Source organism: Anomaloglossus baeobatrachus, unplaced genomic scaffold (genome assembly GCF_048569485.1).
Source record: "Anomaloglossus baeobatrachus isolate aAnoBae1 unplaced genomic scaffold, aAnoBae1.hap1 Scaffold_451, whole genome shotgun sequence".
Lineage (NCBI taxonomy): Eukaryota > Metazoa > Chordata > Amphibia > Anura > Aromobatidae > Anomaloglossus > Anomaloglossus baeobatrachus.
In genome coordinates, this window is record NW_027443848.1 from 88600 (window position 1) to 116346 (window position 27747).

At 45.6% G+C, this 27747-nt stretch overlaps 17 non-coding genes across 17 annotated transcripts; all 17 read left to right on the forward strand.

Annotated features, from left to right (window-relative positions):
• The first annotated feature begins 634 nt into the window (after positions 1–634).
• LOC142280298 (U2 spliceosomal RNA) lies at positions 635–825 on the forward strand. The gene has a single exon (XR_012742593.1). It is a non-coding gene; the product is annotated as a U2 spliceosomal RNA (small nuclear RNA).
• A 1117-nt stretch (positions 826–1942) lies between these two features.
• Positions 1943–2133, forward strand: LOC142280299 (U2 spliceosomal RNA). The gene has a single exon (XR_012742594.1). It is a non-coding gene; the product is annotated as a U2 spliceosomal RNA (small nuclear RNA).
• A 1117-nt stretch (positions 2134–3250) lies between these two features.
• On the forward strand, positions 3251–3441 carry LOC142280300 (U2 spliceosomal RNA). The gene has a single exon (XR_012742595.1). It is a non-coding gene; the product is annotated as a U2 spliceosomal RNA (small nuclear RNA).
• Positions 3442–4558: 1117 nt separating this feature from the next.
• On the forward strand, positions 4559–4749 carry LOC142280301 (U2 spliceosomal RNA). Its single transcript, XR_012742596.1, has one exon. It is a non-coding gene; the product is annotated as a U2 spliceosomal RNA (small nuclear RNA).
• Positions 4750–5866: 1117 nt separating this feature from the next.
• LOC142280302 (U2 spliceosomal RNA) lies at positions 5867–6057 on the forward strand. The gene has a single exon (XR_012742597.1). It is a non-coding gene; the product is annotated as a U2 spliceosomal RNA (small nuclear RNA).
• A 1117-nt stretch (positions 6058–7174) lies between these two features.
• LOC142280303 (U2 spliceosomal RNA) lies at positions 7175–7365 on the forward strand. The gene has a single exon (XR_012742598.1). It is a non-coding gene; the product is annotated as a U2 spliceosomal RNA (small nuclear RNA).
• A 1323-nt stretch (positions 7366–8688) lies between these two features.
• On the forward strand, positions 8689–8872 carry LOC142280416 (U2 spliceosomal RNA). Its single transcript, XR_012742702.1, has one exon. It is a non-coding gene; the product is annotated as a U2 spliceosomal RNA (small nuclear RNA).
• Positions 8873–9989: 1117 nt separating this feature from the next.
• Positions 9990–10180, forward strand: LOC142280304 (U2 spliceosomal RNA). The gene has a single exon (XR_012742599.1). It is a non-coding gene; the product is annotated as a U2 spliceosomal RNA (small nuclear RNA).
• A 6493-nt stretch (positions 10181–16673) lies between these two features.
• LOC142280417 (U2 spliceosomal RNA) lies at positions 16674–16859 on the forward strand. Its single transcript, XR_012742703.1, has one exon. It is a non-coding gene; the product is annotated as a U2 spliceosomal RNA (small nuclear RNA).
• Positions 16860–17976: 1117 nt separating this feature from the next.
• Positions 17977–18167, forward strand: LOC142280307 (U2 spliceosomal RNA). Its single transcript, XR_012742601.1, has one exon. It is a non-coding gene; the product is annotated as a U2 spliceosomal RNA (small nuclear RNA).
• A 1117-nt stretch (positions 18168–19284) lies between these two features.
• LOC142280308 (U2 spliceosomal RNA) lies at positions 19285–19475 on the forward strand. Its single transcript, XR_012742602.1, has one exon. It is a non-coding gene; the product is annotated as a U2 spliceosomal RNA (small nuclear RNA).
• A 1117-nt stretch (positions 19476–20592) lies between these two features.
• Positions 20593–20783, forward strand: LOC142280309 (U2 spliceosomal RNA). The gene has a single exon (XR_012742603.1). It is a non-coding gene; the product is annotated as a U2 spliceosomal RNA (small nuclear RNA).
• Positions 20784–21900: 1117 nt separating this feature from the next.
• LOC142280310 (U2 spliceosomal RNA) lies at positions 21901–22091 on the forward strand. Its single transcript, XR_012742604.1, has one exon. It is a non-coding gene; the product is annotated as a U2 spliceosomal RNA (small nuclear RNA).
• Positions 22092–23413: 1322 nt separating this feature from the next.
• On the forward strand, positions 23414–23598 carry LOC142280420 (U2 spliceosomal RNA). The gene has a single exon (XR_012742706.1). It is a non-coding gene; the product is annotated as a U2 spliceosomal RNA (small nuclear RNA).
• Positions 23599–24715: 1117 nt separating this feature from the next.
• Positions 24716–24906, forward strand: LOC142280311 (U2 spliceosomal RNA). Its single transcript, XR_012742605.1, has one exon. It is a non-coding gene; the product is annotated as a U2 spliceosomal RNA (small nuclear RNA).
• A 1117-nt stretch (positions 24907–26023) lies between these two features.
• Positions 26024–26214, forward strand: LOC142280312 (U2 spliceosomal RNA). The gene has a single exon (XR_012742606.1). It is a non-coding gene; the product is annotated as a U2 spliceosomal RNA (small nuclear RNA).
• Positions 26215–27331: 1117 nt separating this feature from the next.
• On the forward strand, positions 27332–27522 carry LOC142280313 (U2 spliceosomal RNA). Its single transcript, XR_012742607.1, has one exon. It is a non-coding gene; the product is annotated as a U2 spliceosomal RNA (small nuclear RNA).
• Positions 27523–27747: the final 225 nt, after the last annotated feature.

Genomic DNA, 27747 nt, shown 5'->3' on the forward strand with positions numbered 1-27747 from the left:
CTGTTGATGTATTTTCGGTTTGAACAGTGCACAACATGAAGAGACGGAACACTGGCGGCTTGTCACAATGCCCCCCGATGACATCACAATAGCGCTGCTGCCTAGAAAACAAGCTGCGCAGAAGAAGTTGTTCTTTGGGTGGGAGGGTGGGCTAGTGGAAGGAGGGGGCAATCTCTTTTTTTCCCGGGTGGTAGGGGGATGACAGGAGAAGGGAAGCGGGTGGTGAGAAAGGTACAGAGGGCAGGGTTTGGGGGCTGGGAAGGAAAGGGAAAAGATTAGGGTTTGGGGATGATGAAAGGGCTTTCTACGGGTAAGGATGGCAAAGGGTGGCAGTGACGGAAAGTCAGGCAACCTGTCCTGTCCGTCTTTTTGTATCGTGAATTGGAAAGACTGCAAGGGGGAGGGGAGTTGCTTGCGCCCTAAAGGAGGAGTTATTCAGATTCATTGCAGTGGGCGGCAGCTGCAAAACGCACCATTCTTCTTGTTTTTGCTCTGCAAAGCAGCCTTTTCAAGGGTTGGCTTGGGTGACAAAATGTCTTGTGTAGGCGTGGGTTTGTCTCCCTCTCGCTCTCTCTCCCTAAGATGTGTCCGGCATAGGCCAGGGTGCCACTCGAGGCCCAAACCAATTCTGGTTATCGCTTCTCGGCCTTTTGGCTAAGATCAAGTGTAGTATCTGTTCTTATCAGTTTAATATCTGATACGTCCCCTATCTGGGGACCATATATTAAATGGATTTTTAGAACAGGGAGATGGAAAAAGAGCTTGCTCTGTCCACTCCACGCATTGACCTGGTATTGCAGTACCTCCAGGAACGGTGCACCCCTTCTTAACCCAGTTTCCAAAAGCAGAACTCGATTCACCTGATTCATATTAGCCCGATTAGCGAATTGAAATGAATTTTTATCTAACACACTTTTTACTTGCTTTATTCATCCAAATAGCAAACTCATCACCACTCAACTTCACCAACTCTGCTATGTCCCGTGCAGTATCTTGTTGTCAGTCTAATCTAGATCATGTGTAATTGAATGGAATAGATCCCTTTTGGACAAAGTGGAGTCAGATGCTGCAGTGACCACAGGTGTGAGAGGATCTACAATTGGCATCTGGTGTTATCTCTCTGCTTCCACTCCAAATAAAGTTACCTGTTGTTACCTGAACGTCAAATACTAAGAATGGGCGGCCTATGAAAGAATTAGTACTTTCATTAAGTATACTAAACCGGCTAATTGGGAATAGACAAACTGTAAAAAGCCCTCTGAGAAAGCCCCTCTCTAACCTTTGTTAGTAAGCTTTTCTGTAGCCTGCCTGTTGATGTATTTTCGGTTTGAACAGTGCACAACATGAAGAGACGGAACACTGGCGGCTTGTCACAATGCCCCCCGATGACATCACAATAGCGCTGCTGCCTAGAAAACAAGCTGCGCAGAAGAAGTTGTTCTTTGGGTGGGAGGGTGGGCTAGTGGAAGGAGGGGGCAATCTCTTTTTTTCCCGGGTGGTAGGGGGATGACAGGAGAAGGGAAGCGGGTGGTGAGAAAGGTACAGAGGGCAGGGTTTGGGGGCTGGGAAGGAAAGGGAAAAGATTAGGGTTTGGGGATGATGAAAGGGCTTTCTACGGGTAAGGATGGCAAAGGGTGGCAGTGACGGAAAGTCAGGCAACCTGTCCTGTCCGTCTTTTTGTATCGTGAATTGGAAAGACTGCAAGGGGGAGGGGAGTTGCTTGCGCCCTAAAGGAGGAGTTATTCAGATTCATTGCAGTGGGCGGCGGCTGCAAAACGCACCATTCTTCTTGTTTTTGCTCTGCAAAGCAGCCTTTTCAAGGGTTGGCTTGGGTGACAAAATGTCTTGTGTAGGCGTGGGTTTGTCTCCCTCTCGCTCTCTCTCCCTAAGATGTGTCCGGCATAGGCCAGGGTGCCACTCGAGGCCCAAACCAATTCTGGTTATCGCTTCTCGGCCTTTTGGCTAAGATCAAGTGTAGTATCTGTTCTTATCAGTTTAATATCTGATACGTCCCCTATCTGGGGACCATATATTAAATGGATTTTTAGAACAGGGAGATGGAAAAAGAGCTTGCTCTGTCCACTCCACGCATTGACCTGGTATTGCAGTACCTCCAGGAACGGTGCACCCCTTCTTAACCCAGTTTCCAAAAGCAGAACTCGATTCACCTGATTCATATTAGCCCGATTAGCGAATTGAAATGAATTTTTATCTAACACACTTTTTACTTGCTTTATTCATCCAAATAGCAAACTCATCACCACTCAACTTCACCAACTCTGCTATGTCCCGTGCAGTATCTTGTTGTCAGTCTAATCTAGATCATGTGTAATTGAATGGAATAGATCCCTTTTGGACAAAGTGGAGTCAGATGCTGCAGTGACCACAGGTGTGAGAGGATCTACAATTGGCATCTGGTGTTATCTCTCTGCTTCCACTCCAAATAAAGTTACCTGTTGTTACCTGAACGTCAAATACTAAGAATGGGCGGCCTATGAAAGAATTAGTACTTTCATTAAGTATACTAAACCGGCTAATTGGGAATAGACAAACTGTAAAAAGCCCTCTGAGAAAGCCCCTCTCTAACCTTTGTTAGTAAGCTTTTCTGTAGCCTGCCTGTTGATGTATTTTCGGTTTGAACAGTGCACAACATGAAGAGACGGAACACTGGCGGCTTGTCACAATGCCCCCCGATGACATCACAATAGCGCTGCTGCCTAGAAAACAAGCTGCGCAGAAGAAGTTGTTCTTTGGGTGGGAGGGTGGGCTAGTGGAAGGAGGGGGCAATCTCTTTTTTTCCCGGGTGGTAGGGGGATGACAGGAGAAGGGAAGCGGGTGGTGAGAAAGGTACAGAGGGCAGGGTTTGGGGGCTGGGAAGGAAAGGGAAAAGATTAGGGTTTGGGGATGATGAAAGGGCTTTCTACGGGTAAGGATGGCAAAGGGTGGCAGTGACGGAAAGTCAGGCAACCTGTCCTGTCCGTCTTTTTGTATCGTGAATTGGAAAGACTGCAAGGGGGAGGGGAGTTGCTTGCGCCCTAAAGGAGGAGTTATTCAGATTCATTGCAGTGGGCGGCGGCTGCAAAACGCACCATTCTTCTTGTTTTTGCTCTGCAAAGCAGCCTTTTCAAGGGTTGGCTTGGGTGACAAAATGTCTTGTGTAGGCGTGGGTTTGTCTCCCTCTCGCTCTCTCTCCCTAAGATGTGTCCGGCATAGGCCAGGGTGCCACTCGAGGCCCAAACCAATTCTGGTTATCGCTTCTCGGCCTTTTGGCTAAGATCAAGTGTAGTATCTGTTCTTATCAGTTTAATATCTGATACGTCCCCTATCTGGGGACCATATATTAAATGGATTTTTAGAACAGGGAGATGGAAAAAGAGCTTGCTCTGTCCACTCCACGCATTGACCTGGTATTGCAGTACCTCCAGGAACGGTGCACCCCTTCTTAACCCAGTTTCCAAAAGCAGAACTCGATTCACCTGATTCATATTAGCCCGATTAGCGAATTGAAATGAATTTTTATCTAACACACTTTTTACTTGCTTTATTCATCCAAATAGCAAACTCATCACCACTCAACTTCACCAACTCTGCTATGTCCCGTGCAGTATCTTGTTGTCAGTCTAATCTAGATCATGTGTAATTGAATGGAATAGATCCCTTTTGGACAAAGTGGAGTCAGATGCTGCAGTGACCACAGGTGTGAGAGGATCTACAATTGGCATCTGGTGTTATCTCTCTGCTTCCACTCCAAATAAAGTTACCTGTTGTTACCTGAACGTCAAATACTAAGAATGGGCGGCCTATAAAAGAATTAGTACTTTCATTAAGTATACTAAACCGGCTAATTGGGAATAGACAAACTGTAAAAAGCCCTCTGAGAAAGCCCCTCTCTAACCTTTGTTAGTAAGCTTTTCTGTAGCCTGCCTGTTGATGTATTTTCGGTTTGAACAGTGCACAACATGAAGAGACGGAACACTGGCGGCTTGTCACAATGCCCCCCGATGACATCACAATAGCGCTGCTGCCTAGAAAACAAGCTGCGCAGAAGAAGTTGTTCTTTGGGTGGGAGGGTGGGCTAGTGGAAGGAGGGGGCAATCTCTTTTTTTCCCGGGTGGTAGGGGGATGACAGGAGAAGGGAAGCGGGTGGTGAGAAAGGTACAGAGGGCAGGGTTTGGGGGCTGGGAAGGAAAGGGAAAAGATTAGGGTTTGGGGATGATGAAAGGGCTTTCTACGGGTAAGGATGGCAAAGGGTGGCAGTGACGGAAAGTCAGGCAACCTGTCCTGTCCGTCTTTTTGTATCGTGAATTGGAAAGACTGCAAGGGGGAGGGGAGTTGCTTGCGCCCTAAAGGAGGAGTTATTCAGATTCATTGCAGTGGGCGGCGGCTGCAAAACGCACCATTCTTCTTGTTTTTGCTCTGCAAAGCAGCCTTTTCAAGGGTTGGCTTGGGTGACAAAATGTCTTGTGTAGGCGTGGGTTTGTCTCCCTCTCGCTCTCTCTCCCTAAGATGTGTCCGGCATAGGCCAGGGTGCCACTCGAGGCCCAAACCAATTCTGGTTATCGCTTCTCGGCCTTTTGGCTAAGATCAAGTGTAGTATCTGTTCTTATCAGTTTAATATCTGATACGTCCCCTATCTGGGGACCATATATTAAATGGATTTTTAGAACAGGGAGATGGAAAAAGAGCTTGCTCTGTCCACTCCACGCATTGACCTGGTATTGCAGTACCTCCAGGAACGGTGCACCCCTTCTTAACCCAGTTTCCAAAAGCAGAACTCGATTCACCTGATTCATATTAGCCCGATTAGCGAATTGAAATGAATTTTTATCTAACACACTTTTTACTTGCTTTATTCATCCAAATAGCAAACTCATCACCACTCAACTTCACCAACTCTGCTATGTCCCGTGCAGTATCTTGTTGTCAGTCTAATCTAGATCATGTGTAATTGAATGGAATAGATCCCTTTTGGACAAAGTGGAGTCAGATGCTGCAGTGACCACAGGTGTGAGAGGATCTACAATTGGCATCTGGTGTTATCTCTCTGCTTCCACTCCAAATAAAGTTACCTGTTGTTACCTGAACGTCAAATACTAAGAATGGGCGGCCTATGAAAGAATTAGTACTTTCATTAAGTATACTAAACCGGCTAATTGGGAATAGACAAACTGTAAAAAGCCCTCTGAGAAAGCCCCTCTCTAACCTTTGTTAGTAAGCTTTTCTGTAGCCTGCCTGTTGATGTATTTTCGGTTTGAACAGTGCACAACATGAAGAGACGGAACACTGGCGGCTTGTCACAATGCCCCCCGATGACATCACAATAGCGCTGCTGCCTAGAAAACAAGCTGCGCAGAAGAAGTTGTTCTTTGGGTGGGAGGGTGGGCTAGTGGAAGGAGGGGGCAATCTCTTTTTTTCCCGGGTGGTAGGGGGATGACAGGAGAAGGGAAGCGGGTGGTGAGAAAGGTACAGAGGGCAGGGTTTGGGGGCTGGGAAGGAAAGGGAAAAGATTAGGGTTTGGGGATGATGAAAGGGCTTTCTACGGGTAAGGATGGCAAAGGGTGGCAGTGACGGAAAGTCAGGCAACCTGTCCTGTCCGTCTTTTTGTATCGTGAATTGGAAAGACTGCAAGGGGGAGGGGAGTTGCTTGCGCCCTAAAGGAGGAGTTATTCAGATTCATTGCAGTGGGCGGCGGCTGCAAAACGCACCATTCTTCTTGTTTTTGCTCTGCAAAGCAGCCTTTTCAAGGGTTGGCTTGGGTGACAAAATGTCTTGTGTAGGCGTGGGTTTGTCTCCCTCTCGCTCTCTCTCCCTAAGATGTGTCCGGCATAGGCCAGGGTGCCACTCGAGGCCCAAACCAATTCTGGTTATCGCTTCTCGGCCTTTTGGCTAAGATCAAGTGTAGTATCTGTTCTTATCAGTTTAATATCTGATACGTCCCCTATCTGGGGACCATATATTAAATGGATTTTTAGAACAGGGAGATGGAAAAAGAGCTTGCTCTGTCCACTCCACGCATTGACCTGGTATTGCAGTACCTCCAGGAACGGTGCACCCCTTCTTAACCCAGTTTCCAAAAGCAGAACTCGATTCACCTGATTCATATTAGCCCGATTAGCGAATTGAAATGAATTTTTATCTAACACACTTTTTACTTGCTTTATTCATCCAAATAGCAAACTCATCACCACTCAACTTCACCAACTCTGCTATGTCCCGTGCAGTATCTTGTTGTCAGTCTAATCTAGATCATGTGTAATTGAATGGAATAGATCCCTTTTGGACAAAGTGGAGTCAGATGCTGCAGTGACCACAGGTGTGAGAGGATCTACAATTGGCATCTGGTGTTATCTCTCTGCTTCCACTCCAAATAAAGTTACCTGTTGTTACCTGAACGTCAAATACTAAGAATGGGCGGCCTATGAAAGAATTAGTACTTTCATTAAGTATACTAAACCGGCTAATTGGGAATAGACAAACTGTAAAAAGCCCTCTGAGAAAGCCCCTCTCTAACCTTTGTTAGTAAGCTTTTCTGTAGCCTGCCTGTTGATGTATTTTCGGTTTGAACAGTGCACAACATGAAGAGACGGAACACTGGCGGCTTGTCACAATGCCCCCCGATGACATCACAATAGCGCTGCTGCCTAGAAAACAAGCTGCGCAGAAGAAGTTGTTCTTTGGGTGGGAGGGTGGGCTAGTGGAAGGAGGGGGCAATCTCTTTTTTTCCCGGGTGGTAGGGGGATGACAGGAGAAGGGAAGCGGGTGGTGAGAAAGGTACAGAGGGCAGGGTTTGGGGGCTGGGAAGGAAAGGGAAAAGATTAGGGTTTGGGGATGATGAAAGGGCTTTCTACGGGTAAGGATGGCAAAGGGTGGCAGTGACGGAAAGTCAGGCAACCTGTCCTGTCCGTCTTTTTGTATCGTGAATTGGAAAGACTGCAAGGGGGAGGGGAGTTGCTTGCGCCCTAAAGGAGGAGTTATTCAGATTCATTGCAGTGGGCGGCGGCTGCAAAACGCACCATTCTTCTTGTTTTTGCTCTGCAAAGCAGCCTTTTCAAGGGTTGGCTTGGGTGACAAAATGTCTTGTGTAGGCGTGGGTTTGTCTCCCTCTCGCTCTCTCTCCCTAAGATGTGTCCGGCATAGGCCAGGGTGCCACTCGAGGCCCAAACCAATTCTGGTTATCGCTTCTCGGCCTTTTGGCTAAGATCAAGTGTAGTATCTGTTCTTATCAGTTTAATATCTGATACGTCCCCTATCTGGGGACCATATATTAAATGGATTTTTAGAACAGGGAGATGGAAAAAGAGCTTGCTCTGTCCACTCCACGCATTGACCTGGTATTGCAGTACCTCCAGGAACGGTGCACCCCTTCTTAACCCAGTTTCCAAAAGCAGAACTCGATTCACCTGATTCATATTAGCCCGATTAGCGAATTGAAATGAATTTTTATCTAACACACTTTTTACTTGCTTTATTCATCCAAATAGCAAACTCATCACCACTCAACTTCACCAACTCTGCTATGTCCCGTGCAGTATCTTGTTGTCAGTCTAATCTAGATCATGTGTAATTGAATGGAATAGATCCCTTTTGGACAAAGTGGAGTCAGATGCTGCAGTGACCACAGGTGTGAGAGGATCTACAATTGGCATCTGGTGTTATCTCTCTGCTTCCACTCCAAATAAAGTTACCTGTTGTTACCTGAACGTCAAATACTAAGAATGGGCGGCCTATGAAAGAATTAGTACTTTCATTAAGTATACTAAACCGGCTAATTGGGAATAGACAAACTGTAAAAAGCCCTCTGAGAAAGCCCCTCTCTAACCTTTGTTAGTAAGCTTTTCTGTAGCCTGCCTGTTGATGTATTTTCGGTTTGAACAGTGCACAACATGAAGAGACGGAACACTGGCGGCTTGTCACAATGCCCCCCGATGACATCACAATAGCGCTGCTGCCTAGAAAACAAGCTGCGCAGAAGAAGTTGTTCTTTGGGTGGGAGGGTGGGCTAGTGGAAGGAGGGGGCAATCTCTTTTTTTCCCGGGTGGTAGGGGGATGACAGGAGAAGGGAAGCGGGTGGTGAGAAAGGTACAGAGGGCAGGGTTTGGGGGCTGGGAAGGAAAGGGAAAAGATTAGGGTTTGGGGATGATGAAAGGGCTTTCTACGGGTAAGGATGGCAAAGGGTGGCAGTGACGGAAAGTCAGGCAACCTGTCCTGTCCGTCTTTTTGTATCGTGAATTGGAAAGACTGCAAGGGGGAGGGGAGTTGCTTGCGCCCTAAAGGAGGAGTTATTCAGATTCATTGCAGTGGGCGGCGGCTGCAAAACGCACCATTCTTCTTGTTTTTGCTCTGCAAAGCAGCCTTTTCAAGGGTTGGCTTGGGTGACAAAATGTCTTGTGTAGGCGTGGGTTTGTCTCCCTCTCGCTCTCTCTCCCTAAGATGTGTCCGGCATAGGCCAGGGTGCCACTCGAGGCCCAAACCAATTCTGGTTATCGCTTCTCGGCCTTTTGGCTAAGATCAAGTGTAGTCCCTTCATTGGGTTTGCCTTGGTCTTGGCTGGGAGGGGCCCGGGCTTGCACAACCGCCGGCCTTGGAGATTGTTGCGCCTTTTGGTGCTTATGTCCCCCTTGTGGCTGGTGGTTCCTGGGCTCGGGAGGCGATCACCTGCGGCACTGCGCTTTTGTGTGGTGGCCGATGACCGTTTCTGAAAATTGCGGATGAAATCTCATCTGTTCTTATCAGTTTAATATCTGATACGTCCCCTATCTGGGGACCATATATTAAATGGATTTTTAGAACAGGGAGATGGAAAAAGAGCTTGCTCTGTCCACTCCACGCATTGACCTGGTATTGCAGTACCTCCAGGAACGGTGCACCCCTTCTTAACCCAGTTTCCAAAAGCAGAACTCGATTCACCTGATTCATATTAGCCCGATTAGCGAATTGAAATGAATTTTTATCTAACACACTTTTTACTTGCTTTATTCATCCAAATAGCAAACTCATCACCACTCAACTTCACCAACTCTGCTATGTCCCGTGCAGTATCTTGTTGTCAGTCTAATCTAGATCATGTGTAATTGAATGGAATAGATCCCTTTTGGACAAAGTGGAGTCAGATGCTGCAGTGACCACAGGTGTGAGAGGATCTACAATTGGCATCTGGTGTTATCTCTCTGCTTCCACTCCAAATAAAGTTACCTGTTGTTACCTGAACGTCAAATACTAAGAATGGGCGGCCTATGAAAGAATTAGTACTTTCATTAAGTATACTAAACCGGCTAATTGGGAATAGACAAACTGTAAAAAGCCCTCTGAGAAAGCCCCTCTCTAACCTTTGTTAGTAAGCTTTTCTGTAGCCTGCCTGTTGATGTATTTTCGGTTTGAACAGTGCACAACATGAAGAGACGGAACACTGGCGGCTTGTCACAATGCCCCCCGATGACATCACAATAGCGCTGCTGCCTAGAAAACAAGCTGCGCAGAAGAAGTTGTTCTTTGGGTGGGAGGGTGGGCTAGTGGAAGGAGGGGGCAATCTCTTTTTTTCCCGGGTGGTAGGGGGATGACAGGAGAAGGGAAGCGGGTGGTGAGAAAGGTACAGAGGGCAGGGTTTGGGGGCTGGGAAGGAAAGGGAAAAGATTAGGGTTTGGGGATGATGAAAGGGCTTTCTACGGGTAAGGATGGCAAAGGGTGGCAGTGACGGAAAGTCAGGCAACCTGTCCTGTCCGTCTTTTTGTATCGTGAATTGGAAAGACTGCAAGGGGGAGGGGAGTTGCTTGCGCCCTAAAGGAGGAGTTATTCAGATTCATTGCAGTGGGCGGCGGCTGCAAAACGCACCATTCTTCTTGTTTTTGCTCTGCAAAGCAGCCTTTTCAAGGGTTGGCTTGGGTGACAAAATGTCTTGTGTAGGCGTGGGTTTGTCTCCCTCTCGCTCTCTCTCCCTAAGATGTGTCCGGCATAGGCCAGGGTGCCACTCGAGGCCCAAACCAATTCTGGTTATCGCTTCTCGGCCTTTTGGCTAAGATCAAGTGTAGTATCTGTTCTTATCAGTTTAATATCTGATACGTCCCCTATCTGGGGACCATATATTAAATGGATTTTTAGAACAGGGAGATGGAAAAAGAGCTTGCTCTGTCCACTCCACGCATTGACCTGGTATTGCAGTACCTCCAGGAACGGTGCACCCCTTCTTAACCCAGTTTCCAAAAGCAGAACTCGATTCACCTGATTCATATTAGCCCGATTAGCGAATTGAAATGAATTTTTATCTAACACACTTTTTACTTGCTTTATTCATCCAAATAGCAAACTCATCACCACTCAACTTCACCAACTCTGCTATGTCCCGTGCAGTATCTTGTTGTCAGTCTAATCTAGATCATGTGTAATTGAATGGAATAGATCCCTTTTGGACAAAGTGGAGTCAGATGCTGCAGTGACCACAGGTGTGAGAGGATCTACAATTGGCATCTGGTGTTATCTCTCTGCTTCCACTCCAAATAAAGTTACCTGTTGTTACCTGAACGTCAAATACTAAGAATGGGCGGCCTATGAAAGAATTAGTACTTTCATTAAGTATACTAAACCGGCTAATTGGGAATAGACAAACTGTAAAAAGCCCTCTGAGAAAGCCCCTCTCTAACCTTTGTTAGTAAGCTTTTCTGTAGCCTGCCTGTTGATGTATTTTCGGTTTGAACAGTGCACAACATGAAGAGACGGAACACTGGCGGCTTGTCACAATGCCCCCCGATGACATCACAATAGCGCTGCTGCCTAGAAAACAAGCTGCGCAGAAGAAGTTGTTCTTTGGGTGGGAGGGTGGGCTAGTGGAAGGAGGGGGCAATCTCTTTTTTTCCCGGGTGGTAGGGGGATGACAGGAGAAGGGAAGCGGGTGGTGAGAAAGGTACAGAGGGCAGGGTTTGGGGGCTGGGAAGGAAAGGGAAAAGATTAGGGTTTGGGGATGATGAAAGGGCTTTCTACGGGTAAGGATGGCAAAGGGTGGCAGTGACGGAAAGTCAGGCAACCTGTCCTGTCCGTCTTTTTGTATCGTGAATTGGAAAGACTGCAAGGGGGAGGGGAGTTGCTTGCGCCCTAAAGGAGGAGTTATTCAGATTCATTGCAGTGGGCGGCGGCTGCAAAACGCACCATTCTTCTTGTTTTTGCTCTGCAAAGCAGCCTTTTCAAGGGTTGGCTTGGGTGACAAAATGTCTTGTGTAGGCGTGGGTTTGTCTCCCTCTCGCTCTCTCTCCCTAAGATGTGTCCGGCATAGGCCAGGGTGCCACTCGAGGCCCAAACCAATTCTGGTTATCGCTTCTCGGCCTTTTGGCTGCGATCTGGTGTTGGTAATCCTGCTAGCATCTGGTTGTAGCACATTAGGTGTCTGGGGTACCCCGCCTTTTGGCCTTAGGTGCGGGTCCCACTCTTGTAGTGGGATCCAATCCTCTGCTGCTTTTGGGAGGTGGGCTTAGTCCCCAGACAACGAGTTGCGATCGCTCAGCTGGATTATCTTTGGATTTTCTAGTGAGTATTTTGTTGCGGAAAATCCCCCGTTGCCATGGATGCGGATCCTGGCGATATTCCCACCTATGCTCGCCTAAAGCATACGGTACGGGTATACTTCGATAAAGGAGGGAGTGATGGTCGTGGCCTTAGATATGTCGTGGGAGAGGTGCTTGAACGCACCTTCTCAGTGCGTAAACAGGAAATCTTGGCCATCCAGGACTACCCTCGACGAGGTGTGTTCGATATTACCTTTACAGGAGAGGGTATCCACCGAGATTTCTGTACTAAAACTAAGGATCCGGATGTGATTTTCCAAAAGAAACCATCCCTTAAAGGTATAACTATTGTAGAACACAAAATTGACGATGTAAAGATTCTTATTGTTAAAATTTACTCTCCTTATGTGACTGAGACTGAGATTACTTCATTCCTTAATAATTTTTTTTCCAAGGTGGTGTGTCAAGGGAAGGTAATGAATGAATGTGGCATATGGAGTAGTAAATGGAGGTATGTTGTCACTTGTATTAAGGACCCTACGGTAGCAGGAGGTATACGTTTACCTCCAGCCCGTTTTAAAATAGGTAATACGAATGGCGACCTTTTTTTTAATGGTATGCCTCCCTTTTGTCGTAAATGTAAAAAATATGGACATTCTGATTGTGATGTGACTTGTGTTTCTTGTGGAGGTAAAGATCATAAGACTGATAAATGTCCAAAAGGAAGCATATGTACTAATTGTATGTCAAACACTCACTCTTTTTTCAAATGTCCCTACAGGAATGTCTGGGGAAAATCACGAGTGGAGAAGCCCTCGGCCCCTGACCAACCCTCGGCTGGTTCGGACAGGCCTGTGGGAAGGGAGGATGGAGAGAGAGACGGAGATGAGCCAAGCAAACAAACTCAGGCTGCAGAAGGCGTCCCCGTGTCGGATGAAATGGCGAAGGAAAGGAGGGAACGGCAGGGCAGAAGGCCGGAGGCGGCCTCCGTAGAGAGGCCAGAAGTATCTGCCAAAGGCCAATCCTCGTCTTCGTGTACTCCCGGGATGACTCCCAGATGCCAGACTTCTGGACCAAAGAGACGTAAGTTGCAGGGGTCTCAGAGGGAACCTGAGGTAGTACCCCCTCCGGACCCTCCGGATGATGGTGGGAACCCAATGGCGTGTCAGCAGGAGGGAGTTACCCTACCCTCTTCAGAAATGGAGATGGGGACTGGGGTGGCTGCCTCCGTGATCCCGGAGACCCCGGTCAATGTGCTGATTACACCCGAGGCGCGTGTGCTCGATGAGACTCTCCCTGACTATTCCCTTAAAGGAGATGGGATGGAGTGTCTGGAGCAGGGAGACGGGTCAGCTGACCAGATGCAAATTACCAGTATGAGAACTCAGTCTGTCCCGGGAGGTGTGCAGCCTGAGACGTTAACCAATGGGGAGTCCTCAGATACGGACTCCTTGCAAACGGTCATCTCCGACGATCTATCCTACTCTGAAGGAGACGTCTGAACCAGCTGAGGTAAGAGTTTAGAAATATTTAATTATCCTTCTTCTTTTCTCTTATGGCAGGGGTTAAGGGTGTGTCTCTAAATGTGAGAGGGCTTAAAACACAGGCAAAAAGAGTGGCGTTGTTTGATTTTCTTACTACTCTGACTGCAACTGTATTCTTTTTACAAGAGTGTTCTATATCACGCAGTTTAAATTACCATGAGTATCAGAAAGATTGGACGTATGGACCCTCAGTGTGGTCGGGGTCAAATGGGTCCAAGTCAGCAGGGGTCGCCATTCTTTTTAGGGGGAATGCGTTTATTGATTCTGTTCAAGAGATTTTACCTGGCAGAATTTTATTAGTTCAAGCTATTATTGATGGTTACAAATGGCAATTTTTAAATTTTTATGGATCCGCAGACAAGCAAGAAAGAGCTGAAATGTTAGATATGTTACCCTTATTTCTTAATGACTCTACCCCGATGGTTTTAGCAGGTGATTTTAATTGCATTCTCGGTGGTGAGAAAAGAATTTCCAGCGCAACAAGCAGAAATTATGATAAAACTTCTTTTATGCTTAGAAACATTGTGCTGGATTTTAGATTAAACGATGTTTTTAAGGAATGTAATAGAGATTTACCATTGCAGGACTGGGTAACATGGAGTAATGTTAACTGTAGCTCCAGGATTGATTTTATTTTCTGCTCAAAGTCCGTGCTGCCTTTTAAATGTGAGCTTCTAACTAATGCATTTTCTGACCATAAATTATTATCCTTTCATGTAAAACATGATGATCTTTTTAAAAAAGGGAAAGGTTCTTGGAAGTTAAATATCTCCCTTTTAGAAGACCCTCAAATTTTAACTGATTTTACTAATTTCTATTTATATTTTAAGAGAATAAGAGACCCTCGTATTCCCATCAGCAGGTGGTGGGAAAAAATGAAAAAAAATATAAAAGATTTTTTTATTAAGGCAGGAGCACAGAAGGTAAAGGAAAAGAGAGAATTTTATACCCAACTTACTACCAGGTTACAAACCTTATATAAATTAAGAAATAATGATATGGATGTGGAGAAAGATATTAGTGACCTAAAAAATGAAATCCACCACACACTAGAACAAAAAGGGAAAGAGCTTATTTTTCATGCTAAGGTTAAACATATTGAAAATAATGAAACTTGTTCGAGGTATTTTTTTAAATGTATGGTGGAAAAGCGGGTTTTTATCAACTCTATGGAAGGTGAACAAAATATAGAGGGGATTTTAGCCAAAGTGTATGAGTATTATTCTGAGCTTTTTAACACAAAAAGTATTGATAATTGTTTTACAGAAAGTATTTTAGATGATATTTCCATCAGTCTTGACCCTGTTTCACAAGAATTTTTAATACAGGACCTGAGTGAGGAAGAGGTATCAGACGCGGTGGGGAGTTTTAAGGCTGGTAAAGTACCGGGACCCGATGGCATACCTATAGAGTTTTATTCCACCTTTTATGACATTTTACAAGAGGATTTGTTTTCTGTTTTTAGTGAGGTTTTTAGAACAAAAATTCTCCCCACCTCATGGAGGAGGGGTGAGGTTTCCCTCATACATAAAATAGGAGACAAATCTAGTCTAAAAAATTGGAGACCTATCACTCTTTTAAATTGTGATTACAAAATACTGGCAAAAATATGTGCAACTAGATTGAAAAAAGTGATAGAGAATATAATTCATATAAATCAAGTGTGCGGTATACCGGGAAGGAGTGTGTGGGAAAACTTAAATTTAATCAAAGATGTGATTGATGACACAAAGTCAAGGGGGAGTCAGTTGGCGGTCCTGTCCTTAGACTTCGAGAAAGCCTTTGACAGAGTGTCACATCAGTTCCTATTTAAGGTTTTATCACGCATGGGAATACCTGAAGGATTTTTATTGTCTCTTAAAGCATTTTATCACAATTGTACAAGTAAAATTTTAGTTAATGGTTTTAAAACGAAGGAGGTGGTTTTAAACTCTGGGGTTAAACAAGGTTGCCCATTGTCCCCTTTATTATTTGTGTGTGCCCTTGAACCGTTACTTTGTGCTTTAAGGAGAGATAAACAGATCCGTGGTATCCCGTTGCCGGGGGGAGGTGGTTTGGAAGCTAAGGTAACGGGTTACATGGATGATGTGGTGGTAATTTGTAAAGATGCTCTGTCTATTAGGAAAGCGTTGAAACAGGTAGAATATTTTTGTTGTGGGTCTGGTTTTAAGGTTAATTTAAACAAAAGTGGTATTCTAAATGTGGGGAATATGACACTAAATGATATTCCAGTACCTGAATGTGAGTCTGTGAAGATTTTAGGGGTGATTTTTAATGAGACAAATAAAGGGAAAGAAAGTTGGGAGGTCATTGCACAAAAGGTGAATCAAAAGCTGTGTATGTGGAGGCTACGAAAGCTGACGATGGAGGGGAAGGTTCTGATTATAAAAATGGTCATTCTTCCTCTGTTGTTGTATTTGAGCCTTGTCTTCCCTCCTCCCACACGAATTTTTAACCAGATCATCAAAGCGTGTTTTACTTTTTTTTGGAATTCTAAGATGGAGAAATTAAAAAGAGAAGTGGTAATTAAACCTAAAGAAAAAGGTGGCAAAGATTTTCCAGATTTTAGAGCATTTGTTTATATAAGGTTTTTTGTTTTGTGTTTTAATGCCCTTTCAAAATCTAACTACTGGTCATATTTTATTCGTTTTAATACGGGTTATTTTATGAGACGTCTTGGTTGGTTTCAAACGGTTTTAAGTTCCCCGTACGCTTTTAATATGCCAGATAGTTATGTCATTTTGGAAACTATTGTTAATTCTTATGATTTGAAAGGGAAAATTGTAGAGGATATAAAAGACAGCAAGAAGATTTTAAAGTGTTTTAAGGATAAACAGCCAATAACACAGATTGGGAATTTTAATGAAATTAAGTGTGTTGAAATATTTCAAAATATTAATGCATCGTACCTTTTTAATTCCCAGAAGGACCTGGCCTGGAGCTGTGTGCATGATTGTCTTCCATGCAGAGCACTCCAACACAGAAGAGGACTTGTGACTACTGCCAGATGTCCAAGGGAAAGATGCTTCGGAGATGAGACGGTACTACATATTTTATGGACTTGTTCTTTTGCACGACAAATATGGACACGAATTTTTCCTTTATTGCAAAAAATGACGGACATCAGAGATCTGACTTTTGAGTCTGTTTTATTTGGGTATGTGGAATGTCCCACCGTCAATAAGAAGATCATCGCATGGAAGACAATCAGCACAGTCAAGGAAGCTCTGTGGAAGGCCAGGAACATCCTTCTTTTTAAGCATGATGTTATATCTGTGCAGGATGTTATAGATTTGGCTTTTAGTGATATGTATCTGTATTATATTCTGGACAAGAAGAAGAATGTCATTTTATCGAAACAGTGGTTTGTAAAGGAGTGGAACTCCGCAATTTAAAGGAACAATTTTTGTATATAATTTATAGGTTGAGTGTAAAGGAATTGTGGATAGTGTTCTTTATAGGAGTGAAGCCCTGCACTGTAAAGGACTTGTAATATGTAGACTGCTTACTATATGCAATACAAATGTAAATGATGTTTTGATATTCTGTAATTGAGATACAGATGTAATCACAGAAAATGTTGTAAAATGGAATGTTTTTAATGTAATGTACTTTTATATCCAATAATAAACGGGTGTACCTTGTTTTAGGTACTTCCAAGTTAAAAAAAAAATCTGTTCTTATCAGTTTAATATCTGATACGTCCCCTATCTGGGGACCATATATTAAATGGATTTTTAGAACAGGGAGATGGAAAAAGAGCTTGCTCTGTCCACTCCACGCATTGACCTGGTATTGCAGTACCTCCAGGAACGGTGCACCCCTTCTTAACCCAGTTTCCAAAAGCAGAACTCGATTCACCTGATTCATATTAGCCCGATTAGCGAATTGAAATGAATTTTTATCTAACACACTTTTTACTTGCTTTATTCATCCAAATAGCAAACTCATCACCACTCAACTTCACCAACTCTGCTATGTCCCGTGCAGTATCTTGTTGTCAGTCTAATCTAGATCATGTGTAATTGAATGGAATAGATCCCTTTTGGACAAAGTGGAGTCAGATGCTGCAGTGACCACAGGTGTGAGAGGATCTACAATTGGCATCTGGTGTTATCTCTCTGCTTCCACTCCAAATAAAGTTACCTGTTGTTACCTGAACGTCAAATACTAAGAATGGGCGGCCTATGAAAGAATTAGTACTTTCATTAAGTATACTAAACCGGCTAATTGGGAATAGACAAACTGTAAAAAGCCCTCTGAGAAAGCCCCTCTCTAACCTTTGTTAGTAAGCTTTTCTGTAGCCTGCCTGTTGATGTATTTTCGGTTTGAACAGTGCACAACATGAAGAGACGGAACACTGGCGGCTTGTCACAATGCCCCCCGATGACATCACAATAGCGCTGCTGCCTAGAAAACAAGCTGCGCAGAAGAAGTTGTTCTTTGGGTGGGAGGGTGGGCTAGTGGAAGGAGGGGGCAATCTCTTTTTTTCCCGGGTGGTAGGGGGATGACAGGAGAAGGGAAGCGGGTGGTGAGAAAGGTACAGAGGGCAGGGTTTGGGGGCTGGGAAGGAAAGGGAAAAGATTAGGGTTTGGGGATGATGAAAGGGCTTTCTACGGGTAAGGATGGCAAAGGGTGGCAGTGACGGAAAGTCAGGCAACCTGTCCTGTCCGTCTTTTTGTATCGTGAATTGGAAAGACTGCAAGGGGGAGGGGAGTTGCTTGCGCCCTAAAGGAGGAGTTATTCAGATTCATTGCAGTGGGCGGCGGCTGCAAAACGCACCATTCTTCTTGTTTTTGCTCTGCAAAGCAGCCTTTTCAAGGGTTGGCTTGGGTGACAAAATGTCTTGTGTAGGCGTGGGTTTGTCTCCCTCTCGCTCTCTCTCCCTAAGATGTGTCCGGCATAGGCCAGGGTGCCACTCGAGGCCCAAACCAATTCTGGTTATCGCTTCTCGGCCTTTTGGCTAAGATCAAGTGTAGTATCTGTTCTTATCAGTTTAATATCTGATACGTCCCCTATCTGGGGACCATATATTAAATGGATTTTTAGAACAGGGAGATGGAAAAAGAGCTTGCTCTGTCCACTCCACGCATTGACCTGGTATTGCAGTACCTCCAGGAACGGTGCACCCCTTCTTAACCCAGTTTCCAAAAGCAGAACTCGATTCACCTGATTCATATTAGCCCGATTAGCGAATTGAAATGAATTTTTATCTAACACACTTTTTACTTGCTTTATTCATCCAAATAGCAAACTCATCACCACTCAACTTCACCAACTCTGCTATGTCCCGTGCAGTATCTTGTTGTCAGTCTAATCTAGATCATGTGTAATTGAATGGAATAGATCCCTTTTGGACAAAGTGGAGTCAGATGCTGCAGTGACCACAGGTGTGAGAGGATCTACAATTGGCATCTGGTGTTATCTCTCTGCTTCCACTCCAAATAAAGTTACCTGTTGTTACCTGAACGTCAAATACTAAGAATGGGCGGCCTATGAAAGAATTAGTACTTTCATTAAGTATACTAAACCGGCTAATTGGGAATAGACAAACTGTAAAAAGCCCTCTGAGAAAGCCCCTCTCTAACCTTTGTTAGTAAGCTTTTCTGTAGCCTGCCTGTTGATGTATTTTCGGTTTGAACAGTGCACAACATGAAGAGACGGAACACTGGCGGCTTGTCACAATGCCCCCCGATGACATCACAATAGCGCTGCTGCCTAGAAAACAAGCTGCGCAGAAGAAGTTGTTCTTTGGGTGGGAGGGTGGGCTAGTGGAAGGAGGGGGCAATCTCTTTTTTTCCCGGGTGGTAGGGGGATGACAGGAGAAGGGAAGCGGGTGGTGAGAAAGGTACAGAGGGCAGGGTTTGGGGGCTGGGAAGGAAAGGGAAAAGATTAGGGTTTGGGGATGATGAAAGGGCTTTCTACGGGTAAGGATGGCAAAGGGTGGCAGTGACGGAAAGTCAGGCAACCTGTCCTGTCCGTCTTTTTGTATCGTGAATTGGAAAGACTGCAAGGGGGAGGGGAGTTGCTTGCGCCCTAAAGGAGGAGTTATTCAGATTCATTGCAGTGGGCGGCGGCTGCAAAACGCACCATTCTTCTTGTTTTTGCTCTGCAAAGCAGCCTTTTCAAGGGTTGGCTTGGGTGACAAAATGTCTTGTGTAGGCGTGGGTTTGTCTCCCTCTCGCTCTCTCTCCCTAAGATGTGTCCGGCATAGGCCAGGGTGCCACTCGAGGCCCAAACCAATTCTGGTTATCGCTTCTCGGCCTTTTGGCTAAGATCAAGTGTAGTATCTGTTCTTATCAGTTTAATATCTGATACGTCCCCTATCTGGGGACCATATATTAAATGGATTTTTAGAACAGGGAGATGGAAAAAGAGCTTGCTCTGTCCACTCCACGCATTGACCTGGTATTGCAGTACCTCCAGGAACGGTGCACCCCTTCTTAACCCAGTTTCCAAAAGCAGAACTCGATTCACCTGATTCATATTAGCCCGATTAGCGAATTGAAATGAATTTTTATCTAACACACTTTTTACTTGCTTTATTCATCCAAATAGCAAACTCATCACCACTCAACTTCACCAACTCTGCTATGTCCCGTGCAGTATCTTGTTGTCAGTCTAATCTAGATCATGTGTAATTGAATGGAATAGATCCCTTTTGGACAAAGTGGAGTCAGATGCTGCAGTGACCACAGGTGTGAGAGGATCTACAATTGGCATCTGGTGTTATCTCTCTGCTTCCACTCCAAATAAAGTTACCTGTTGTTACCTGAACGTCAAATACTAAGAATGGGCGGCCTATGAAAGAATTAGTACTTTCATTAAGTATACTAAACCGGCTAATTGGGAATAGACAAACTGTAAAAAGCCCTCTGAGAAAGCCCCTCTCTAACCTTTGTTAGTAAGCTTTTCTGTAGCCTGCCTGTTGATGTATTTTCGGTTTGAACAGTGCACAACATGAAGAGACGGAACACTGGCGGCTTGTCACAATGCCCCCCGATGACATCACAATAGCGCTGCTGCCTAGAAAACAAGCTGCGCAGAAGAAGTTGTTCTTTGGGTGGGAGGGTGGGCTAGTGGAAGGAGGGGGCAATCTCTTTTTTTCCCGGGTGGTAGGGGGATGACAGGAGAAGGGAAGCGGGTGGTGAGAAAGGTACAGAGGGCAGGGTTTGGGGGCTGGGAAGGAAAGGGAAAAGATTAGGGTTTGGGGATGATGAAAGGGCTTTCTACGGGTAAGGATGGCAAAGGGTGGCAGTGACGGAAAGTCAGGCAACCTGTCCTGTCCGTCTTTTTGTATCGTGAATTGGAAAGACTGCAAGGGGGAGGGGAGTTGCTTGCGCCCTAAAGGAGGAGTTATTCAGATTCATTGCAGTGGGCGGCGGCTGCAAAACGCACCATTCTTCTTGTTTTTGCTCTGCAAAGCAGCCTTTTCAAGGGTTGGCTTGGGTGACAAAATGTCTTGTGTAGGCGTGGGTTTGTCTCCCTCTCGCTCTCTCTCCCTAAGATGTGTCCGGCATAGGCCAGGGTGCCACTCGAGGCCCAAACCAATTCTGGTTATCGCTTCTCGGCCTTTTGGCTAAGATCAAGTGTAGTATCTGTTCTTATCAGTTTAATATCTGATACGTCCCCTATCTGGGGACCATATATTAAATGGATTTTTAGAACAGGGAGATGGAAAAAGAGCTTGCTCTGTCCACTCCACGCATTGACCTGGTATTGCAGTACCTCCAGGAACGGTGCACCCCTTCTTAACCCAGTTTCCAAAAGCAGAACTCGATTCACCTGATTCATATTAGCCCGATTAGCGAATTGAAATGAATTTTTATCTAACACACTTTTTACTTGCTTTATTCATCCAAATAGCAAACTCATCACCACTCAACTTCACCAACTCTGCTATGTCCCGTGCAGTATCTTGTTGTCAGTCTAATCTAGATCATGTGTAATTGAATGGAATAGATCCCTTTTGGACAAAGTGGAGTCAGATGCTGCAGTGACCACAGGTGTGAGAGGATCTACAATTGGCATCTGGTGTTATCTCTCTGCTTCCACTCCAAATAAAGTTACCTGTTGTTACCTGAACGTCAAATACTAAGAATGGGCGGCCTATGAAAGAATTAGTACTTTCATTAAGTATACTAAACCGGCTAATTGGGAATAGACAAACTGTAAAAAGCCCTCTGAGAAAGCCCCTCTCTAACCTTTGTTAGTAAGCTTTTCTGTAGCCTGCCTGTTGATGTATTTTCGGTTTGAACAGTGCACAACATGAAGAGACGGAACACTGGCGGCTTGTCACAATGCCCCCCGATGACATCACAATAGCGCTGCTGCCTAGAAAACAAGCTGCGCAGAAGAAGTTGTTCTTTGGGTGGGAGGGTGGGCTAGTGGAAGGAGGGGGCAATCTCTTTTTTTCCCGGGTGGTAGGGGGATGACAGGAGAAGGGAAGCGGGTGGTGAGAAAGGTACAGAGGGCAGGGTTTGGGGGCTGGGAAGGAAAGGGAAAAGATTAGGGTTTGGGGATGATGAAAGGGCTTTCTACGGGTAAGGATGGCAAAGGGTGGCAGTGACGGAAAGTCAGGCAACCTGTCCTGTCCGTCTTTTTGTATCGTGAATTGGAAAGACTGCAAGGGGGAGGGGAGTTGCTTGCGCCCTAAAGGAGGAGTTATTCAGATTCATTGCAGTGGGCGGCGGCTGCAAAACGCACCATTCTTCTTGTTTTTGCTCTGCAAAGCAGCCTTTTCAAGGGTTGGCTTGGGTGACAAAATGTCTTGTGTAGGCGTGGGTTTGTCTCCCTCTCGCTCTCTCTCCCTAAGATGTGTCCGGCATAGGCCAGGGTGCCACTCGAGGCCCAAACCAATTCTGGTTATCGCTTCTCGGCCTTTTGGCTAAGATCAAGTGTAGTATCTGTTCTTATCAGTTTAATATCTGATACGTCCCCTATCTGGGGACCATATATTAAATGGATTTTTAGAACAGGGAGATGGAAAAAGAGCTTGCTCTGTCCACTCCACGCATTGACCTGGTATTGCAGTACCTCCAGGAACGGTGCACCCCTTCTTAACCCAGTTTCCAAAAGCAGAACTCGATTCACCTGATTCATATTAGCCCGATTAGCGAATTGAAATGAATTTTTATCTAACACACTTTTTACTTGCTTTATTCATCCAAATAGCAAACTCATCACCACTCAACTTCACCAACTCTGCTATGTCCCGTGCAGTATCTTGTTGTCAGTCTAATCTAGATCATGTGTAATTGAATGGAATAGATCCCTTTTGGACAAAGTGGAGTCAGATGCTGCAGTGACCACAGGTGTGAGAGGATCTACAATTGGCATCTGGTGTTATCTCTCTGCTTCCACTCCAAATAAAGTTACCTGTTGTTACCTGAACGTCAAATACTAAGAATGAGCGGCCTATGAAAGAATTAGTACTTTCATTAAGTATACTAAACCGGCTAATTGGGAATAGACAAACTGTAAAAAGCCCTCTGAGAAAGCCCCTCTCTAACCTTTGTTAGTAAGCTTTTCTGTAGCCTGCCTGTTGATGTATTTTCGGTTTGAACAGTGCACAACATGAAGAGACGGAACACTGGCGGCTTGTCACAATGCCCCCCGATGACATCACAATAGCGCTGCTGCCTAGAAAACAAGCTGCGCAGAAGAAGTTGTTCTTTGGGTGGGAGGGTGGGCTAGTGGAAGGAGGGGGCAATCTCTTTTTTTCCCGGGTGGTAGGGGGATGACAGGAGAAGGGAAGCGGGTGGTGAGAAAGGTACAGAGGGCAGGGTTTGGGGGCTGGGAAGGAAAGGGAAAAGATTAGGGTTTGGGGATGATGAAAGGGCTTTCTACGGGTAAGGATGGCAAAGGGTGGCAGTGACGGAAAGTCAGGCAACCTGTCCTGTCCGTCTTTTTGTATCGTGAATTGGAAAGACTGCAAGGGGGAGGGGAGTTGCTTGCGCCCTAAAGGAGGAGTTATTCAGATTCATTGCAGTGGGCGGCGGCTGCAAAACGCACCATTCTTCTTGTTTTTGCTCTGCAAAGCAGCCTTTTCAAGGGTTGGCTTGGGTGACAAAATGTCTTGTGTAGGCGTGGGTTTGTCTCCCTCTCGCTCTCTCTCCCTAAGATGTGTCCGGCATAGGCCAGGGTGCCACTCGAGGCCCAAACCAATTCTGGTTATCGCTTCTCGGCCTTTTGGCTAAGATCAAGTGTTGTCCCTTCATTGGGTTTGCCTTGGTCTTGGCTGGGAGGGGCCCGGGCTTGCACAACCGCCGGCCTTGGGGATTGTTGCGCCTTTTGGTGCTTACGTCCCCTTTTGGCTGGTGGTTCCTGGGCTCGGGAGGCGATCACCTGCGGCACTGCGCTTTTGTGTGGTGGCCGATGACCGTTTTCTGAAATTTGCGGATGGAATCTCATCTGTTCTTATCAGTTTAATATCTGATACGTCCCCTATCTGGGGACCATATATTAAATGGATTTTTAGAACAGGGAGATGGAAAAAGAGCTTGCTCTGTCCACTCCACGCATTGACCTGGTATTGCAGTACCTCCAGGAACGGTGCACCCCTTCTTAACCCAGTTTCCAAAAGCAGAACTCGATTCACCTGATTCATATTAGCCCGATTAGCGAATTGAAATGAATTTTTATCTAACACACTTTTTACTTGCTTTATTCATCCAAATAGCAAACTCATCACCACTCAACTTCACCAACTCTGCTATGTCCCGTGCAGTATCTTGTTGTCAGTCTAATCTAGATCATGTGTAATTGAATGGAATAGATCCCTTTTGGACAAAGTGGAGTCAGATGCTGCAGTGACCACAGGTGTGAGAGGATCTACAATTGGCATCTGGTGTTATCTCTCTGCTTCCACTCCAAATAAAGTTACCTGTTGTTACCTGAACGTCAAATACTAAGAATGGGCGGCCTATGAAAGAATTAGTACTTTCATTAAGTATACTAAACCGGCTAATTGGGAATAGACAAACTGTAAAAAGCCCTCTGAGAAAGCCCCTCTCTAACCTTTGTTAGTAAGCTTTTCTGTAGCCTGCCTGTTGATGTATTTTCGGTTTGAACAGTGCACAACATGAAGAGACGGAACACTGGCGGCTTGTCACAATGCCCCCCGATGACATCACAATAGCGCTGCTGCCTAGAAAACAAGCTGCGCAGAAGAAGTTGTTCTTTGGGTGGGAGGGTGGGCTAGTGGAAGGAGGGGGCAATCTCTTTTTTTCCCGGGTGGTAGGGGGATGACAGGAGAAGGGAAGCGGGTGGTGAGAAAGGTACAGAGGGCAGGGTTTGGGGGCTGGGAAGGAAAGGGAAAAGATTAGGGTTTGGGGATGATGAAAGGGCTTTCTACGGGTAAGGATGGCAAAGGGTGGCAGTGACGGAAAGTCAGGCAACCTGTCCTGTCCGTCTTTTTGTATCGTGAATTGGAAAGACTGCAAGGGGGAGGGGAGTTGCTTGCGCCCTAAAGGAGGAGTTATTCAGATTCATTGCAGTGGGCGGCGGCTGCAAAACGCACCATTCTTCTTGTTTTTGCTCTGCAAAGCAGCCTTTTCAAGGGTTGGCTTGGGTGACAAAATGTCTTGTGTAGGCGTGGGTTTGTCTCCCTCTCGCTCTCTCTCCCTAAGATGTGTCCGGCATAGGCCAGGGTGCCACTCGAGGCCCAAACCAATTCTGGTTATCGCTTCTCGGCCTTTTGGCTAAGATCAAGTGTAGTATCTGTTCTTATCAGTTTAATATCTGATACGTCCCCTATCTGGGGACCATATATTAAATGGATTTTTAGAACAGGGAGATGGAAAAAGAGCTTGCTCTGTCCACTCCACGCATTGACCTGGTATTGCAGTACCTCCAGGAACGGTGCACCCCTTCTTAACCCAGTTTCCAAAAGCAGAACTCGATTCACCTGATTCATATTAGCCCGATTAGCGAATTGAAATGAATTTTTATCTAACACACTTTTTACTTGCTTTATTCATCCAAATAGCAAACTCATCACCACTCAACTTCACCAACTCTGCTATGTCCCGTGCAGTATCTTGTTGTCAGTCTAATCTAGATCATGTGTAATTGAATGGAATAGATCCCTTTTGGACAAAGTGGAGTCAGATGCTGCAGTGACCACAGGTGTGAGAGGATCTACAATTGGCATCTGGTGTTATCTCTCTGCTTCCACTCCAAATAAAGTTACCTGTTGTTACCTGAACGTCAAATACTAAGAATGGGCGGCCTATGAAAGAATTAGTACTTTCATTAAGTATACTAAACCGGCTAATTGGGAATAGACAAACTGTAAAAAGCCCTCTGAGAAAGCCCCTCTCTAACCTTTGTTAGTAAGCTTTTCTGTAGCCTGCCTGTTGATGTATTTTCGGTTTGAACAGTGCACAACATGAAGAGACGGAACACTGGCGGCTTGTCACAATGCCCCCCGATGACATCACAATAGCGCTGCTGCCTAGAAAACAAGCTGCGCAGAAGAAGTTGTTCTTTGGGTGGGAGGGTGGGCTAGTGGAAGGAGGGGGCAATCTCTTTTTTTCCCGGGTGGTAGGGGGATGACAGGAGAAGGGAAGCGGGTGGTGAGAAAGGTACAGAGGGCAGGGTTTGGGGGCTGGGAAGGAAAGGGAAAAGATTAGGGTTTGGGGATGATGAAAGGGCTTTCTACGGGTAAGGATGGCAAAGGGTGGCAGTGACGGAAAGTCAGGCAACCTGTCCTGTCCGTCTTTTTGTATCGTGAATTGGAAAGACTGCAAGGGGGAGGGGAGTTGCTTGCGCCCTAAAGGAGGAGTTATTCAGATTCATTGCAGTGGGCGGCGGCTGCAAAACGCACCATTCTTCTTGTTTTTGCTCTGCAAAGCAGCCTTTTCAAGGGTTGGCTTGGGTGACAAAATGTCTTGTGTAGGCGTGGGTTTGTCTCCCTCTCGCTCTCTCTCCCTAAGATGTGTCCGGCATAGGCCAGGGTGCCACTCGAGGCCCAAACCAATTCTGGTTATCGCTTCTCGGCCTTTTGGCTAAGATCAAGTGTAGTATCTGTTCTTATCAGTTTAATATCTGATACGTCCCCTATCTGGGGACCATATATTAAATGGATTTTTAGAACAGGGAGATGGAAAAAGAGCTTGCTCTGTCCACTCCACGCATTGACCTGGTATTGCAGTACCTCCAGGAACGGTGCACCCCTTCTTAACCCAGTTTCCAAAAGCAGAACTCGATTCACCTGATTCATATTAGCCCGATTAGCGAATTGAAATGAATTTTTATCTAACACACTTTTTACTTGCTTTATTCATCCAAATAGCAAACTCATCACCACTCAACTTCACCAACTCTGCTATGTCCCGTGCAGTATCTTGTTGTCAGTCTAATCTAGATCATGTGTAATTGAATGGAATAGATCCCTTTTGGACAAAGTGGAGTCAGATGCTGCAGTGACCACAGGTGTGAGAGGATCTACAATTGGCATCTGGTGTTATCTCTCTGCTTCCACTCCAAATAAAGTTACCTGTTGTTACCTGAACGTCAAATACTAAGAATGGGCGGCCTATGAAAGAATTAGTACTTTCATTAAGTATACTAAACCGGCTAATTGGGAATAGACAAACTGTAAAAAGCCCTCTGAGAAAGCCCCTCTCTAACCTTTGTTAGTAAGCTTTTCTGTAGCCTGCCTGTTGATGTATTTTCGGTTTGAACAGTGCACAACATGAAGAGACGGAACACTGGCGGCTTGTCACAATGCCCCCCGATGACATCACAATAGCGCTGCTGCCTAGAAAACAAGCTGCGCAGAAGAAGTTGTTCTTTGGGTGGGAGGGTGGGCTAGTGGAAGGAGGGGGCAATCTCTTTTTTTCCCGGGTGGTAGGGGGATGACAGGAGAAGGGAAGCGGGTGGTGAGAAAGGTACAGAGGGCAGGGTTTGGGGGCTGGGAAGGAAAGGGAAAAGATTAGGGTTTGGGGATGATGAAAGGGCTTTCTACGGGTAAGGATGGCAAAGGGTGGCAGTGACGGAAAGTCAGGCAACCTGTCCTGTCCGTCTTTTTGTATCGTGAATTGGAAAGACTGCAAGGGGGAGGGGAGTTGCTTGCGCCCTAAAGGAGGAGTTATTCAGATTCATTGCAGTGGGCGGCGGCTGCAAAACGCACCATTCTTCTTGTTTTTGCTCTGCAAAGCAGCCTTTTCAAGGGTTGGCTTGGGTGACAAAATGTCTTGTGTAGGCGTGGGTTTGTCTCCCTCTCGCTCTCTCTCCCTAAGATGTGTCCGGCATAGGCCAGGGTGCCACTCGAGGCCCAAACCAATTCTGGTTATCGCTTCTCGGCCTTTTGGCTAAGATCAAGTGTAGTATCTGTTCTTATCAGTTTAATATCTGATACGTCCCCTATCTGGGGACCATATATTAAATGGATTTTTAGAACAGGGAGATGGAAAAAGAGCTTGCTCTGTCCACTCCACGCATTGACCTGGTATTGCAGTACCTCCAGGAACGGTGCACCCCTTCTTAACCCAGTTTCCAAAAGCAGAACTCGATTCACCTGATTCATATTAGCCCGATTAGCGAATTGAAATGAATTTTTATCTAACACACTTTTTACTTGCTTTATTCATCCAAATAGCAAACTCATCACCACTCAACTTCACCAACTCTGCTATGTCCCGTGCAGTATCTTGTTGTCAGTCTAATCTAGATCATGTGTAATTGAATGGAATAGATCCCTTTTGGAC